Genomic DNA, 13,517 nt, shown 5'->3' on the forward strand with positions numbered 1-13,517 from the left:
TTTTCTTTAGGATCATTATATTCCTTTTTAGTTAGTGTCTAGTAACATCCTTGGAAGTAGTCAGTGTATTTCGTCATCTGTCATCAGTCCGTTCCAAGGGGTTTTTCGACTGGGATGCAACATAGCTGTTACAATTCAATAGAAAGTGCTCTGTAGTAAATGACTTCTCCACTGTCCTCCACTAGATAGACTGTACTATGACATCTGTGACATCATAGAATGCCTGGGTGCCTCTCTGGCTCACAATGTCTCTCTCTACCTGACTGTGGCAGTTGGTCAACTCAGGCTGAGCTGCTAACAGCTGGCTCCTGGTGGGGTTGTTATATCTGTACTTCTTATCTTGTCCTATCCATCTAACCTAGAAGGGATCTACAATAAACGATGTATCTACTTACGCAGTTGGACTGTGCATCTTCCTTTACCACATGCTCCATGTGAAAAATGAGTCTATTGTAAACAAGAATACAGATCGAAACCTTACAGAAAGTTCTCATAGGGCTGGGTGTCAGTTCCACATGACTTAACATTGGCTAATGAAAGAAATCCTTTGAGACCTAAGCAGAAAACAGCTAAATCACGAAATAATTCAGCAAACAGCGCAGGGATGGGGACTGCATACAGCACCTGGACCGGAACTGCAGGCAGTGCGAGGATAGGAAGGCAACGCAGGGGCAGGGACACCAGGCAGCGCAGGGATAGGACCTGCAGGCAGTGTAGAGATAGGGACTGTAGGCAGCGCAGGGATGGGGGAGCAGGCAGAGTACCTTAGGGTGAGGTTCAAGCGAAAGAGAGGGACAGGACCAGCAGGGACAGCAGGCAATGCATGGGGAGGGACAGCAGGCAGCACAGGGACAGGGGCTGCACGTAGAGCAGGGACAGAAGGCAACACAGGAGCAGGGACAGCAGGCAGCGCAGGGACAGGACCTGCAGGCAGCGCAGGGACACGGACTGCAGGTAGCACAGGGACAGTAGGCAGCGCAGGGACAGGGACAGAAGGCAGCATAGGGATAGGAACTGCAGGCAGCGCAGGGCAGGAACATCAAACAGCGCAGGGACAGGGACTGCAGGCAATGCAGGGACGGGGGGGGGCAGGCCCAGTCCCTTAAAATGGGGGTTAAGCTTAAGGGAGATAGGAGGGATCTGAACGAGTTCCCTGATGTGGGAGGCGGCACCGGGTATTAAATGCGCTTGGGCGGGAAAAGCAAAGGGCGAATAACTCCAATCTCGTCCCAGCAGTGGAGGCTGCTGGAATGTAAAGGCTGGAGTGTGGAATCTGAAAAAGCTGATGACAAGCACATGCTTCCTTGTTGGAAGTGGCCCTAAGACGTTAACAGCCACGTTGCACTACGACTCTCCTGTAAAAGGGGACATCTGTAGCAGATGGAGCCTATCTCCTCGACTGTCTGTTTGACACTGATGACATCTCCGTAGAGCGTTTTCCACCATCTGGTCCAGTATTGGGAACAATACATTTTGTAGCAAGGCACTTTTCTTGCTATGATTCCTTCTTACCCATATGTACTGGGACAATGACTGTCTTCAGAGAGCTGGCTGGATCAGAATTATTCTATCCCACCAGAGGATGCCGCAGCCCCTCAATGACAGACCGAGTCTTGTCGTTAAAATGTCTACACAGTATGGTCTACTCTTTTTTTTTTTTACTTCAGACAGCGCATCTGCGCAAGAGGCAAAGATTATGGCATTGCTTGATCCGATTCCTAATTCAAAATCAGATTTCCTGTTTAGGAAATCTTTCAAGGCCCATCTTTTCTCTCTTTTCTTATAGGTTTTTTGCTTTCTTCGCACTAGGTGTTTTCTTCAGTGCTTTAGAAATATTGGTCATCATCAGTGGCAAATTTTATGTACGCCTCTGCAGTTGGGTTTTGTGTTAGTTGAGTATTATAAAAGATGTAGCCAGCAGGGTTGCTGTTTTCCCTGGTTTGTGTATGAGTGTGTACGTGTAGTCTTAAAACAGAATTCCCCAGTGCTCTATTTGAAATGGCATCTTGGGTTAAAAAATATTTTCAGTAATGCCCGATGGTCCAGTGATTTAATAAACTTTTTTCTATTTATGAACTGAAGATAGTGTTCAATTGCCCATTCCCTTTATCAGTCTGGGTGTATGCTCTCTCTGTGTCAGAGAAGCTTTGACAGACATACGATAAAATGTGTCAATGGTCTTCCCCTTGTCAAGGTTCTGCTAAGGTGATCCCTCGGCCAATTATACTTTCTCCTATGGTGAGCTCAGCCGACAGCTGTGGGTCAAAATATGCCATCTTTTCCACATTGCAGACCTTTGCTATAATTTCGCAGAACGCATGTTCATGCTCTTGGTCCAGTGAAATGGTTCCCATTGTTTTCAGATTTTCAAGGGCCCTGCAGTCTGTAGCATAACACTGTATGCATCAGGAACAGTAGCTAGTGGAAGGGCGAGATTTTGATCGATACCTTATCACTATTGATCTAAACCTCGATCTGGTCGACTGAACCTTTGTTGCCTGTCATTGAAGGAAGAAAGTGCCTCTCTTACCAAGTTAGGTCACCCAATAAAGGACTCCGCTCCAAAAGATCACAAACAACTTCTAGCTTTCAAAAGTTTATTGTAAGGTTAGGATAAGCTGCAAATACAGGCATCTCAGAATGAGATTCACGAGATACACAGGTCCAACTACATACATGTGCTCTCTGAAAGCCCTCAGACGAGCAACGGAAATTACCAGCACAAGTTCTAAGAATAATAAAGCTATCAGCATTGACGCATATTGAGATCTCTCCTTCATTTAAGTTGGAGGAAAACACACAGGTTAGGCTGTCCCTACCCTGCTCTAGATGGTATCCCTACTTAACCAAGTCTCAACCTAACAAAAGGTGTCAGCAGTGAATGACCCCCAAAGGAAGTCACTCACTCTTAGTCTCTTGGTGAAAACCTATAGTTCTCCAGTCATGACCCCTCTCTGCCTACCCATCCGCTCTCTAAAGGGTCCTCAGGCATCTGCTCTAACTCCACCCAGGGGTGCTGTCCCTAATACAAAACAGTCAACAACATTTGAGACGCCCCTCGTGAGACGCCCCTCACGTGGTGTAGCTTCTGGCTTTTTCCATGCTGCTTTGTATTGGGCCTCATACGTTGGAGTTGACCTTGCTTCTCAGACTCTTCTCCGGCCCGCTGATACCCCTTAAAACATTCCGGAACCCTCCTCCATGTCTGGGCCGTCTACTGAACAGACCTCTATTCATATTATTTATAATCGGATCCCCCCTTTTCTCTTGCAGACAGACATCTGCAGCCAAGAACCCAACTCTCATAGACTTCCAAAAAGGTTCGCAACATTTCTCGGCCCAGACCAATACGTGTAAATCAATGTTAAACATTTCAGGCCTACAACATTTCTCATAATGATTATAGCATTCAACTTCTTCATTAATTAAAGCATGTTAATACTCTTATTCTATTATTCAGTAAACACATCTATACATCATGGCCCATTAATGCAATGACCAAAACATTAGTTCAATCTATGTCGTGAAAAGAAACACCTTCTAGCTCTGGCCCTGAGGCCTACCACATTCTGCGTTTAACCACATGCCATCTTACATTTTAACAGCTACACGACATGGATTCAGGAATAATCACATCTAATAAAATCATATAGTGTCACACATTTCTGTATTAGTTCCATTCTACTTAAATCTCTACATTAGCTATACATTCAGAATATAATTGCAGATACTACTAGCACTCATGGCATTTCTCCTCATGATTTGTGCCTACTACGGGTAAGTGTGATGCACTCATACATTTAGGTCAGTTTGCGCTCTCTCAGTTCCCCCCTTTGATGACCTCTCGGGGTCATCACTAACATTTAAACTGCAGTTATTGCTAGCATAACTTGTCTCTGCGTTTCCAGAGCCCTCAGACTCCTGTACTGATTATCTTGTATGGCAGCCAATCTCTGCAGCTGCTCTCTTTGGGCCCTTTCTGACCTTCTTGCTCTGTACCATTTGAATACCCTCACCAATCCCCACAATATGATCCCACAGATCAATATTATGATGATAGGTTTTAGTATATACCACACAAAGCTTTTGCCTAAGGTGGAGATCCACCCTCCAACTTCACTCATTCCGTGGCCCACCTTTTCCCAGACATTTTCTCTACTCAAGTCTTCGATCTCCTTGTGAATATCAGTTATGTTCCTAATAACCTTCTCAAGGGGCTTTGAATTGTCTGGAATGTAAGTACAACATTCCTGGACCTTCAAAGCCTTACAGACTCCGCCCTCTTTTGCTAGTAGGACGTCTAATGCAAGACGGTTCTGAAGAACCATAGCCCTTATCGATTGCATCTCTCCTTCTACCAGCATTAAGGACTGAGCAGTGCTGGCAGACAACCTGTCGACGACTGTTGCCAGTCGTCTAATTTTAACATCATTAAGGATTAGTCCCAAAAGAGGGAACATAGCTCCAAAGACATCTCCAACCATTTCTGCATCTCCTATATCTCTCCTTCCCCTCGATGATGTCTTGCCCTCGATGATCTCTAAGTCTTGTGCATGATATATTTTGGGGAAGACAATTGCTAGGTAACATGATCCATACCAGTTGTCAGGTAGTCTCACGTAGGCATTTCTTCCACATACAAAATACACATTTGGAATCACTTGCATTCCCTTCAGGAAATCTTTAGTATAGTACTCTATATTGAAAGCATGTTCACAACTGACTTCTCCCACGTATACATTTTCGTAATACGTTTTGGCTCGGTGAAGACATAGCTTTCCTCTCTGCGTCTTATCTAAAGCTATTGGACCACTACTACCCTTTCTCTTGTGTGCCTTCTCTTCCTCGGTCCAATCTGTTTTCCATTGTCCTGATTTTTTCAAAATCTTTTGTCTCCTGTAACGATCATCCACCTGCCCTATGAACTTCTTCTCGACTTCTGACACTTTGCATGTCAGGTTATTTCTACGGGCATGTGAAGTATCTAAGGTAATCCAAGGAATGAAGAACTTGGCCAATCTGTCTTCACTCTTCCAGTAGTCCCATTTGTTCATCTGCTTATAATTTGGGACTTCTGGCAACACTGAATCATAGTTGGAGAAATAGTATTCAAAACTATCTCTCCCATAAAATATACTAAGCAATAAGCTACATGTAATGCCATATGTCAGCGGGAGGTGATGATATCTAATGCCTTCATCTACAGACGCCGGCAACTGCATGCAGACGTAACAGTCCTTAACCTCCATGGCATCCACGTATTCATATAAGAGTTTAGCATAAGCATTTGACCTAAAGTCTCCTTGGGACTCATCTACGTGTAACCTGCGGGCTTCTGCAGCTAATAACGCTTTCTCTTGAGTGTTTTCCCTTTTCTCACCAGCAACAGTGGGTGTAAGCGTTTCTACAGATTTCACATCAGTTACCTTCGCCTCTTCCTCATGTCCCTTTACATAAGAAATTGTTACCACTAAAGCTATTAATATTATCACTCCTACTATTAGTGTACCTATTATACATTTAGCTCTGCGGTTCTGGGTGCCGGCTTCCATTTCGTCAGACAATATGGCTCTCTCTTATCTTGGCACAAAGTTCTTTTCTTCTCGTTCCTTTACAGTCTCTTTTTACTCTTTTTGTCTTTAAAATCCACACAACTGGAAGCTGACAACCTTCTTCGCAAAGGTCCTTTAATAGTTCAATACAGACAACCCTAGCCCTTCTCCATCAACTCAAGGGAAGTTCCCTAATATTCTCTGCTTCCTGGGCGCTAGGTAATCTTCTTTTTCTGCTCGCTTTATTTACAAAGTCCTTTAAGCATCTACTATCAGGTTTGTGCCTGCAGCTTCGATAGCAAAGTTCAGTATTTCCAAACGAAGATTGTGCTCTTCATGGGCTGTTATCGTTGTACCAAAGTCGGGGAATTGCAATTCTGAGAGAAACATGTGTTTTAACTTGCTGAGGCGGGGAGGTCTGGGGAGCATGAATGTTAGTGACCCTTCTTGTTCGACTCCGGGTACCAACAGTCGTATTTCCACGGTGACGATGGGCTCAGAACTGGACACCACCACCGCTCGAATCCTCCCTGTCTCCTGTTTCAAAGACATTTGTCGCCAGATATGTCCACTCAGGTGTGGAGTATCTTCTGCTAGGCACACGCACTCTTCTTGACCTTCTTCGGTCCGGTGCTTCCGCGCCCTGAGCACTTTCTTCCGGGTCTGAGTCTTCTGATATCGGAGGGAGGGTTATCTCTGGAGTTGACCTCAGGCTAGAGCTCCTTCTTTGCGGCCAATTAGCTTCTCCACGTGCCCTTCTACTCCTTCTCCTTCTTGTCTGTTCTCGCTCTCTGTCAGACCTGTCAGTGTCTGACTCGTACTCCCAGCTACTTTCTCCTTCTGTAGCGTCGTCTGTTTCGCTGTTGTACTGACCGTCCTCAGCTTGGTCAGACTCGTTCCCTGCTTCCGCTGGCACCTCTACAGCTTGGCTAGCCCCCTCTATGGCTTCTCGGTCCTCTGCTGGACGTCTATCCGAGAGAGGAGCTGTTTCTTCCCGAGGTGCTGGAACCCTTCGCGTATGTGACGCGTGGATCCAATTGGGCAGGCCTCCCACCTTTACAGCCGTATTCGCGATCAGGATGATCTGGAAGGGCCCACGCCAACGAACATCCAAGCAGCTTCTTCTCACATGTTTTTTCACCAGGACCCAGTCCCCAGGGTACAGGTCATGGCACGGGCCCTGGCACGATGGAACCTCGGCAGCCTGCACCTGAAGGGACACAGAATGAATGGCGTCAGACAGCCCCTTACAATAGTCCAGGATCATATCATCTGTGATATTTAACAGTGCAGTAGTTGGGACAGATGGCAGCCTCATTGCTCTCCCCATCAACACCTCATGTGGTGACAACCCCGTTCTTCTGTCTGGGGTACTACGAAGGCTCATGAGGACCAATGGCAGGGCGTCAGGCCAACTCAGGGTCGTTGAGGAACACACTTTTGCAATTCTGGCTTTGATCGTGCCATTGATCTGCTCCACAATTCCTGAGGCTTCTGGTCGGTAACTGCAATGTAATTTCTGATCTATGTTCAGAGCCGCACAAATCATCTTCACAAGCTCGCTGTTGAAATGCGTTCCCCTATCTGATTCCAAAGAGGCCGGCACCCCGAAGCGCGGAATGAGTTCCCTAAGCAGTAACTTGGCCACTGTGAGGGTGTCGCACCTACGTGTAGGGTATGCCTCAACCCATCTGGAGAATACACAAACAACCACCAGGACATAGCGGAGGCGGTTGCACCTCGGCATTTCAATGAAATCTATCTGCATTCGATTGAATGGACCTCCAGACCTTCCTATGTGACTCAGTGCAACTGGTGTTCTTTTCCCTACGTTCAGCTGCTGACAGGTCACACAACGCTGGCACACTGCTTCTGCTGCTATTCTAAACTTAGGATTGTACCAGGTCTGTCTAAACACTCTCAGCATAGCATCTCTCCCTAGGTGTACGGGACCATGTATGTGTCTGGCCATTGGGCTCACCATCTCATTGGGCAACACTGCTCTGCCGTCTGCTGAGACCCAAAAATGGGACTCACCCACTACACATCCTGCCTTTTCCCATGTTTCTTTTTCAAAATCAGGAGCATTTTCTTGCATGTTTGCCAGTTCGTCCCAAGTATCAACAGTTTCCAATATCATGGCTAATTCAGTCCTTACATTTATTCCACCCACTTCCACCTCTGTGAAAGAGTACCCTTGTTCTGCGCAATACCGCGCGACTTCGTCGGCATATCTATTGCCTTTCGAGACGAAGTCCTCATTTCTGGTATGTGCGGTGCACTTTACAACTGCGATACCAGCTGGACATTGCAACGCCTCTAACAACAGGCGCACAAACTCTCCATTGCGAATGGGAGAGCCTGAAGAGGTCATGAACCCTCTTTGAGACCATAACTGCCCGTAATCATGAACCACCCCATAACCATATTGGCTGTCGGTGTATATGGTGACTCGAATTTGATTGCTTGCCAAGCAAGCACGTGTCAAGGCAATAATCTCGGCTACCTGAGCGGAGTGTACTCCTTCCAGGCACCCAGCTTCTACAACTCCAGTAATTGTACAAACAGCGTAAGCTGCTCTCAACTGCCCAACTTCGTCTCTTACACATGAGCCATCGACAAAGAAAATTTCGTCTGGGTCGGTCAGTGGCTCATCTACGATGTCGGGTCTGGGTTTGGTGCATAGTTCAGTCACATCGAGGCAGTCATGGTCTGTACATTCATCATCATCCTCGATATCATTTGGGAGTGGCATCAAGGTGGCAGGGTTCAAAACAGAGCATCTCCTGAGGGTCACATTCTCTGCAGCAAGAATAACTTGCTCATAGCGCGTGAGCCTGCTGTTGGTCAGATGCTGTGTTTTGGTCCTGGTCATCAACAGTTCAACAGAATGGGGCACGCACACCTCTAACGGGTGCCCCATGACGATATTTTCACATCTCTCAATGCTGACACCCGTTGCAGCAACGGATTTGAGACATCCGGGCAACGCTGCGGCTACTGGGTCTAAAGTAGCCGAGAAATAAGCAACTGGTCTACGGGCATTCCCATGGATTTGGACTAACACAGACAACGCGCAACCTTCTCTCTCACAACAGTAAAGCAAAAATGGTTTATTGTAATCAGGCATTCCCAATGCCGGAGCACGACACAGGTCCTCTCGCAGCTGTAGGAATGCCATCAAACAGTCTTTGTCCCATGGTACCGGATCGCTCACCTCCTTATGCGTCAGTTTTTGCAAGGGCTTTGCTTTCAGTGAAAAGTTCGCGATCCACTGTCGGCAATAACCCACCATCCCTAAGAACATCCTGACCTCTCTCTGTGTCTTAGGCGCATTCATTTTCATGATCGCCTCTATCCTGTCTGGTGACACCTTTCGTTTGCCTTTCTCTATTCTATGTCCCAAGTACTGCACTTCTGTCAGGCAGTACTGCAACTTTCCCGGGGACACCTTGTGCCCATTGGCAGCTAGGTGATTTAACAAAGCAATGGAGTCCTCCCTGCAAGCTTCTTCTGTTTCTGACGCCACGAGGAGGTCGTCTATGTACTGGACCAGAACTGACTTCTGGGGCAGCACTAGACTTTCAAGATTTTTCTTCAAAAGCTGGTTAAAGATCGATGGGCTCTCTGTATACCCCTGAGGGATACGACACCATGTTAGGACGCGACCTTCCAGCTTAAATGCGAAAAGAAAATGGCTTTCTTCGTCCAGAGGGATCGAAAAGAAAGCCTGACAAAGATCAATCACAGTGAACCACTCAGCTTGGAATGGAATCTGAAACAGTATCACTGATGGATTCGGTACCACTGGACAACACGAAACGACTATGTTATTAATCTTTCGAAGGTCCTGTACTATCCGGAATTTCCCATTTGGTTTCTGCAGACCCATAATCGGGGAGTTGCATGGACTACCCACGATTTCTTTCAGTATTCCCTGTTTAATCATGGACTCGATCACGGGTTTTATGCCTGCAATCGTTTCTGGAGTCAATTTATATTGGGGTGTTCTTGGGAACTCAGCATGCGATTTCACTACAATTTTCACTGGGTCCACCCCTTTGACCAATCCAATCTCTTCCCCAGTGAAGTCCCATACTTCTGGTGCCACTGTCTCTCTCAAGTCCCAGGGGAGCTCATCTACTGTCAAAGTAGGGTACAGCTCCACGCATATTCTTGAGTTTGCAACTTTGAAGTCTGCGTCATCATCATTGGTCAATACCTCCACTCCCTGAGGTGTACAGTATATTGTACAATTCAATTTACACAACAGGTCTCTGCCTAGCAGACACACAGGACTTGAATCGCAAACCACAAACTGGTGCTCATCGCTGTACTTCCCTATTTTCACCTGTACCGGTTCTGTCAATTGGCTGGTTATTCTCCTGTTTGCGACCCCCACCACTTGTATGGTCTCTCCAGACATGGGCAGGTCTGGAACTGCAGCTGATCTGATCGTGGACCTAGTGGCTCCCGTGTCCACCAGAAATGTCGTGGGGCACCCTGCTACTTCTGCTTCGACATAGGGTCCCCTCTGGTCCACCTCCAAGGCTGCCCCGAGGGTGCAGTCTTCTCTTTCCACTCTCTGTCCGGTTAATGGGTCCACATAATAGCACTCTTCTCCTTCTACAAACAGGGGCATCTGTCTATAGGTCTTACCCATATTCCCTACTCGGGGAGGTTGCGGGAACTGGGCTCGGGGAGGAGCCCCCCCCCCTTTGAGCACCTTTCCCTGGTATGGCGTCACCCCTCTCGTAGGCGCGCTCTGGACCTCTTCCTCCTGTTCCTCTTGTTCTCCTATCTCTACATTGTAGGGACACTCGCGTTTCCAATGCCCCACCTCGTTACACTGGTGGCACCTAGTCGTTTTCTTCAAGGCAGCTATGTCTATTCTGGGTCTAAAGGTGGAACTCTCCTCATTGCCCTTGTTCTGACTGTACTGCTTCTTTCCTCCTGTACCTGTTCCTTGCTGCTGTTGCTGCTGTCCCCCCTTCCCTGCTGCCTGCATCTGTACCACCATCAATTTTTCTTTTAGTTTCTTAGCCTTGGAGTCTATCTCATCACAGCAGTACCTGGCATATCTCAGTATTTCGTCTAGGGGTCTATTTTGCCAACAAATCAAGTGTTGCTGAATCATTAAACTAATATCCGGTCTCAGTCCCAGGACGAACTTGGACACAAATTGCCCTATGTCTTTTGGATCCATTACATCCAAGCCGCTATACTGTTTAAACGCCTTCAGCAATCTCTCATAATATTCGTGAACTGTCTCTTTGGGTTCCTGTCTGGTTCGGTCTATTTTGACCCAATCTATGTCTTGCATTGGCACTTTCTCTTTCAGCCAAGTCATCACTCTCTCGAATTTTGCCATCACAATCTCGGACGGCCCATTAGTCTTAGCATCTCTCTCCGGCTCCGTTGTGGGCCACTCAGCGCTAACCTTGCATGCTGTCCACAGATCTCCTGGTACTACAATGTCAAACAGCGTGTTCAGATCTATCCATAGGACCTTTGAGATTTTTACAAATCTCTCAACTTGCTTGTACCACTCCACTGGGCTTTCCCGCAATTTGGGGAAGGAGGTGGTAAAAGCAGCTAAATCTCCCCTACTCCAAGGGACATGTACATAATTCCCATTTGCGACTTCACGCAAAGGGTATGCTTCTATTCCCTGCAGCCTTCCTGGTGTCGTACCAAGCGTGCTTCTCCTGACGGTCCCTTTCTTGGACCACCTCTCTTCCCACTTATCTAGTGCCCTCCATGTCCTTATTCCAGTGATCAGTTCCCTTATGTGCGTTTTCAGCCCGATCGTTCTCCTCTCATCTAGGTCTCGATCTGTATAATGTAGCCTGTGGTTACCCTGTAATGCTTTGGTTCTTGACAGGTCCACCATATATTTGCCTGCTAGTTCGACTAACTTCTCATGGATTGCTCTCGCTTTTCGAGTGATGTCCTTTGCCATATACAGTATTTCATCCTGCTCATACATTTCCATTCTTTCTAAAGGCAGGGTACCATCTATCATGTCATCCAGGTCTGACCTTAAGCTGGCGACATCGAGTCTCTTAGCTTTTATCTCAGCTCGCAATATGTCTTTCGAAGGGGGCTCACTGGTCTCCCTACCATCCCAACTCCGAGCTCTACGTTTGGGCTCGGGAGAGTTAATGAGTGCTCTCCCTTGCTCCCATCTCTCCAGGTCCCATGCTCGGCCATCCGATCTTGGAAGGTGATGGAACACGGGCCTGTTACCCCCACTCTCTCCTGCTTCTCTCCTTTCACCGTACTCCTCTCTGTTATTTTCCCTCTGGTCGCTACTCTCCCTTTGCCTCGTATCGCTCAGTATCCGATACGATCCTTCCTGGTTCCCCATATTCCCTGGGCTGCGCTCGTTTCCGTCATCACAGGGACTATGGTGCGACCTCTCACAACTCCCATTCAGTTCTCTGGTGCCGGGCACACAGTGGGTACACTTAAAGCTGTTTCTATACTCTTGCGTTCTCCTCTCCCCTTCACTGAGTATTGGGCGCGCCACCCCTCCACTCCCGGGGCCCCCGTTTTCCAGGTCCGTTCTATCTCCACTCCGGGCCCAATGGGTGACTCCCCTACTATCTCTCTCTCTCCAGTCCCACTCCGGGCTGCTCTCCCCAGCCCCGCAGTGAGTCCGAGCTCTGCTGTCCTGACTTTCCCTTTCAGCTTCTGCAGCTATGATGCTCTTGTGAGCCTCCACTGCCTCATCCCACTTCTTCATGTACTCATTTAGCTCTTGAAAGGATTTTCGTCCAGATCCCCTCAGATCCACTGGCCATCTAGGGCCCCCAGGATCCCCTCCTGGATCCCCTGCTGTGTGCATCGGGGTGCTCCACTCTCTGGGTATCGGCATCTGACTTGGGGAATTGATCGTATCGTTCCTCCTTGCCGTCTCTGCTCTTTCTCCGTCCTTCCGTACCCGTTCTTCCCCTCTTGCTCTCTCTGGGTCATATATCGATACTATAGGACCTATGGTAACAGGTACCTGTAGTGCAGCTGGTAATCCGTAGGATGTGGCGCACTCCGTTTCCGGCGCTCTTTGTACCACAAACCTCCCGACTACCTGTTGCACCTGACTAGGCTGGGACAGCTCTTTCTTTGCCTCAGGATCCCACTCTGAACTGGGAAGCGGTCCATGCTCTCCTGCATTGCCCCCCTTTTCTCTTTCACTATGCTCGACCTCTCCCCCTGCTCTATTATACGGGGGTGGCCTGTCTGTCAATAATCTGTTTATCAGGCTGTCCTCTGTTTCGCTCTCATCATCTTCTTCTAGGGGGCTTTTATTTCCGGGCACCTCTAACACCGGGTACAGTTTATTTACTTCCATGTTATGCACTCTCCATCTTTTAGCATCCGCATCCCACCTGGCATCCTGCACTGCCCTTACCGATCGTTTCACCCTTTCTTGTCGTCTGTTCATATTTTTTTCATGCGCTGCCCTAATCCATGCATCAAGGGCTTCAAACTGGGTCGGTCTAGGCAAGGGTCTCATTGAGGTCATGACTGATTTTAATCGATGTAACACCTCTAATCTGAACGTCCCGTACTTCGGGAACGTCAGTTCCTCATTTCCTTCCGTAATCTTACTCCACTCTGATATCCAAAGGATCGTATGCAGCCCAACATTCACTGCCATGTAACGAGCCGGCGTACCCTCCGGCGGGGCTTCTTCCCCTTCATCCGATCCCCGCTTCTCTTTTTTAAACGCCGCTCTCAGCCATTTAAAACACTTCATAATTATACGCACAATATCCAGCCTCGCTACTCTGTTTACTTCCTGATGACAATCCACCAATCCTGACGCGGCTTTGCTAACTTGGCCTATCGCAGCGCGGTCTTTCTCCTGTCGGCCAATCCCAGCTCGACACTTTCTGACGTCTTTGCTAGCTGGCCTATCACAGCGCGGTCTTTCTCCGGTCAGCCAATCACTGCGCGACA

The 13,517-nt window shown here is 47.8% G+C and overlaps 1 protein-coding gene across 1 annotated transcript in view; it reads right to left on the bottom strand.

The window, feature by feature from the left end:
- The window catches only part of CARMIL3 (capping protein regulator and myosin 1 linker 3), a 1,019,681-nt gene that overhangs the window by 904,268 nt on the left and 101,896 nt on the right, over positions 1-13,517 (bottom strand). The window lies entirely within an intron of this gene.

This window comes from Lissotriton helveticus, chromosome 5_1 (genome assembly GCF_964261635.1).
Source record: "Lissotriton helveticus chromosome 5_1, aLisHel1.1, whole genome shotgun sequence".
NCBI classification, from domain to species: Eukaryota; Metazoa; Chordata; class Amphibia; order Caudata; family Salamandridae; genus Lissotriton; species Lissotriton helveticus.